Source organism: Triticum dicoccoides, chromosome 1A (assembly GCF_002162155.2).
Source record: "Triticum dicoccoides isolate Atlit2015 ecotype Zavitan chromosome 1A, WEW_v2.0, whole genome shotgun sequence".
Taxonomy (NCBI): domain Eukaryota; kingdom Viridiplantae; phylum Streptophyta; class Magnoliopsida; order Poales; family Poaceae; genus Triticum; species Triticum dicoccoides.
Genome location: NC_041380.1, coordinates 598,554,085 through 598,559,381, shown reverse-complemented (window position 1 = coordinate 598,559,381; position 5,297 = coordinate 598,554,085).

Here is a 5,297-nt window from a genome sequence, read left to right as displayed (position 1 = left end):
TAGACGCCATCATAAAAAGGTCCCTGTCCTCCGGCTTGTGCAGGATAGACCAAGTATGGAGCCATCGCGTACATACATGAATAACCTGCATAGGAGATGAAACACATTTTTTATTAAAAACTACATCATTCCTGGTAAGTCACAATGCCCAGCATAAGGCAGCCGCCCCCACAAGAATATGTGTAGAAAATTATTTATCAATACCCCTCAACCAGTTGCCGAACATGTTACGTGCACTACGTGGTGTGTATAAATTTGAAGCTACCTGAACTATGGTCCAAACCGCCCGAGCAAATTAACACTCCAAAAATAAGTGCTTAATAGACTCGTCATGTTGGCAAAAGACACACGCCTTGGTGCCTTGCCAGTTGCATCGTGCTAGATTATCTCTAGTTAAGATGACCCCTCTGTTTAGGAACCAGAGGAATATCTTCACTCTTAGAGGGAGTTTAAGCTTCCACCTTTTCCTGTTATCAACCGGAACATCACAATGCACCATTGCATCATACATGGATTTGACTGTAAACTTGCCATTCTGATGCAAATTTCATCGAAAGATGTCCGGTTCATCTGACAGCTGAATAGCCTCTAGACGTATGAGTAGCTCATTCCAAGCTGCCAGGCGAGGTCCTAAAAGGTCCCTACAGAAAGAAATATCAGGGTTTTCTTGTCCCAAAACTTGTTTGATGGTGAAAAATTTATGTCTAACAATCCTATAAAAACTCGGACATTGCACCATGAGTGGTGTGGTCCCTAGCCAGGTGTCTTCCCAGAATCGAACCTGGAAACCGTCCCTAACCGAGAAAGTCCCAAATTGGAAAAAGAATTCCTTGGCCTTCATGACTCCAGACCAAAAATGTGAGTCACCAGGTTCCCAATGGACTTGAGAAATGGCTTTGGATTCCACATACTTGTTACGAATGATTTCCTGCCATACTCCATTCTCAGTGAGTAGTTTATAAACCCATTTGCTGAGAAGAGCAATATTTTTAATCTCAAGGTCCTGAATTCCATGTCCCCCTTGACTTTTAGGTCGACATAAAACAGTCCACCTAGCCAGTCAATATTTCTTTGATTCATTATCACACTGCCAGAAAAATCTGGATCTAAAGTAATCAAGACGCTGAAGAACCCCTTTCGGTAGATGGAAGAATGACAACATATATTAAATCATGTTGCTGAGGAAGGAATTGATCAAGATCAATCGCCCCCCATATGACAAGAGTTTGCCTTTCCAACTGGCTAGCCATTTCTCAAGTCTCTCTTCCACGTGCTTCCACTCAGCGATAGTTAAACGCCGATAGTGTATGGGAATATCCTGATACCGAATCGGGAACTGCCCGAGCTGGCATCCAAAAATGTCAGCATACTCAGGTGCATATATTCTGCAGCATCCCCGAAGCAAAAAAGTTTGCTCTTATGAAAATTAATTTTGAGGCCAGAAAGTTCCTCAAATGCACATAAAAGCAGCTTGAGATTTCTTGCTTTCTAGATCATGATCCAAGAAAAGTATCGTGTCATCCGCATATTGTAGGATATATTAGCCTTGCATGGAAGATTTGCATTTGTGGTTTCCTATTTATCAAGTTTCTTTGCATTGTGTAAGTATTAATGACATGTTAGCACTATATGATGTCACAAACAAAACAATAATTGTAAAATTGACAAAAGTAGCTATTTACAACAGAAAAAATGGTACCCGAACCAATGCTTGGATGATAATGTGGCAATTGAAATCCCCGGGAGATCACATTGCAACACTGAAACCCACATGAACAAACGATTAGTCATAGAAAATTCTGATATAAATTAAGAGGGGAGAAGAAGGCAAAAAATTGTGACAAATGGAAGCCCAATGATGAAGCAAACCCTTTAGAAATATCTTGTTGATCATCATAGACGACTCCTTAGCTACATCTTGTGATGCCCTTCAATACAGAAGTGATGCCACATTAATAGGAAAAAATATCTGGAAAATTATGTGTTACTAATATATGATAAGTCAAATCAGGTGATGAAAGACCTCTTCATATCTTATTATTTCAGCTCATGCAAACCTGATAAAAAAGAGCAGTTTGAAGCCTTGAACCACAGAAGAATTTGAACGTAAACTCAAACAACCTGATAAAAGGTTCCCTCTCTATAATATCCCGTGAGCTCAATCATCTAAAAGAAGATTGTTAACCACATTATTCGTTGAGGTAACCGAATCATGTAATAAAATGTGAAGCATGAAGTAAAATGGCATCAAGAAAGAAAGAGTTCAATTTTACCTAAGCTCAGATCTGCTGATGGGGACTTCTCTCCATATTATTCTTCAGCTATGCCAGGGCTGAACAGTAAAATAGCGGCTGCAAGAAAAGAAACAAATTGCTCTCGAAACTCCTAGCTCCAAAAAATCTAACTGAAGCTGCTTAGTATGATAAAAAAGATCTAAAACCGCAAACTATTGAAACGACAATAACCAATCTAATACACGCTGGCAAAAACAAAGAGCAAGTGATAAGATACATAAATGTAATATCCTGGAATATTATATTCAGTGCTATTAACTCTATCAAATAATAATTATGAGATGTGAGTTTTACGTTCAGTGTGCATGCGAAGTTCCATCACGGCACCAACTATGACATCCAGTGGCTAAGAGCATGGTTAAACCTCATTGTGTCAGCAGTTGTTTGTAGTGTACTAAATGTGGAAGAAGTTGATTAAATGTCCTCCTGAAACATAATGGTGCGCAGTTGCCTATGGAATACCATATGGTTACTTGTTGTGAACATCAGCAACAGAGCGGGAACCTGTAAAAATTTATTGAATTTGAGGGCACCAATTCCTTGTGAACACGGTACAAAAGGCGGCCACCTGTCTTGGATACTGCTGGTTGCAGCATACGCCCAAAAGCTGGACTATGAAAATTTTAATTGAACAAAACGTACGAACTGGCAATCCCACGTCTGTGATGTGGCTGACGTCTCAATCAGAACCCAAGGTCGCCATGGGTGGCATGAGTATGTTAAGACAATGTGCTAGCTAGAGCAAGACGATGTACTACAGTATATATGAGCGGGCAAAGGTCCGATACAAAGCTTTGTTCCTCAAAGGTATATTGTTGATTCTAAAGTAACTATTCACACTGATCATGCTGCCATTAAATATCTTATGAAAAAAAAAGATGCTAAATCTAGACTTATTAGATGGGTTCTTTTGCTACAAGAATTTGATTTGCATATTATTGATAGAAAGGGAGCTGAGAACCCTGTTATAGAAAGCTTGTCTAGGTTAGAAAATGTTTTTGATGACCCACCTAGTAAAATTTGAACATCTCAGAGGATATAGTAACATTCAGAAGCATACAAGTAGCATATCACGATATTTTACCAAATAAAGCCAATCAGAAAGCAAATTGAGCGAGAGAGAGAATAAGACATGAATACTCTCTTCTTCAGGTTGAGCTTGCGGGCGTTGATGGCGGCAGCGAGGAGGTGGGGGAGGTTGTCGGACTCGGCGCTCCTCAGGGCCCTTGTAGTAGAGGAACACGCGGCGCTCGTGCAAGACTAGTACAGTCCCTGGCAACTTCTCCTTACAGAGATCCTCCCATCTGAACCAGAACTCCCTGTCCGGATCGATCGAGGCCGTGGTCGGCATGTCCGAGGCCGCCGGCACGGGGAAGCTCCGGAGGACAGCAACGCCGCCGTACGCATAGGCTGATTTGCTTGCCCTCCACGACGATCTAGGTGGACAGTATGGAACCGCGCGCTGCTCGGCCCGTGTCCCATCACCCTGCAGCCGAGGAGAAGAGGACAAATCAGGGTGGGCGGGTGGCACGGGTGAAGCGGGAGGTGTGCAAGGGGGTTCGGCGTGAAGATGGAAGGTAGAGGAGAAGGTGTCGGTGCAACCTTTCCACTAGCATGACATGATTTAACGGGGATTGGAGAAGATGAAGTCGGAGAGGAGTTTTGGTGGAGAAGACAGGAAGGAGAAGAGACGCTGGGATGGGAAAACCTTTGGCTTGGAGAAGAAACGAAGCAGTCTGTTGCATGCTAGCTAGTCAATGCGATAGCAAGGGAAAGAGATGGGAGAGAATTGATGAAAAAAAGTATTCCCACCATTCCTAAATGTAAGTCTTTTTAGAGATTCCACTACAACTATGTACAAATGTATATAGACATATTCTAGAGTGTAGATTCACTCGTTTCACTCCGTAGGTACTCTATAGTGGAATCTGTAAACAAACTTATATTTAGGAACAGAGGGAGTACATGTACATGTAGCATGTATGCCGATGTGGACAGTGTGCACGTAGAGAGAATTAGTAGCACTAGTGGGGATCAACTTATTAAGAATGTAAGATAAGTATTTCTTGTGTGAATTTGTCGGTGTGTCGGTGGGTGTCTGCTAGCTCATCTGCAACTTCATGGGTTGTTTATTTTAAAGATACGACTTTTGGAACATATGGAGGAATCTCGAAGTTGAATGTTTTCAGTAAGCAAATTCTACGGATTTTGTAACCACCATTAACTAATCTATTATGTAAATGAAGTTACTGGACTAACAAGAATAGAAGTTATATTATTGTCTTATTACAACATGGATGGAGGACACCTCATGTAATTGGTTGATAAATATACTAAGCATGCGCAGAGCAACCTCCAGGCCCTCCATAAGAGAACCTGGCATTCGTAATAGGTGAGACGGAGTAACAACTGCTTTTAGTCTCTACTTTCCTTGTATTAAGAGCAAATGGTGTGAGTTTGCCATTTTCTCCAATGTATGAAATATCGGTGATTGTAGCAGATTTATGAGAGGGGAAGTACCCACTGCCCATCGGAGGGGTTGGGGTACTCCCAACCGCTCCAACAACACCACCCATTCCAATGTGAGTTGCTTTCCTGGATAAGCTATCGAATAGTTTTGCCGAGTAACGCCCAATGACTGGTGTAGAACCATTAAAACCGGCATGTATCCACCAGTCCCTAGTTCTTCTGTCCTGCCATTTTGAAAAAGGAAGATTGAGTCATGGAGGTTCAGTTTTTTCTCACACTTGGTTAGTGCATTAGGTTTCATGTGTCTTTAGAGATAAAAAAATGTATGAAGCGTGGCACATTTAATTACTTGAAGCACTTTGATTGTAATCTTATGATGCGACAATGGATCTATTACTGCACCCGGTTTTAGTCCCGCTCCCCTTGTTGGCTCAAAACCAGGACACTCCATGTCAAAGCACCCTGTAGTTCGATAAGGGTCTCTCTGTTTCATACATGAAGCACATCATCATGAATGTCTATATTGGGGCTTGC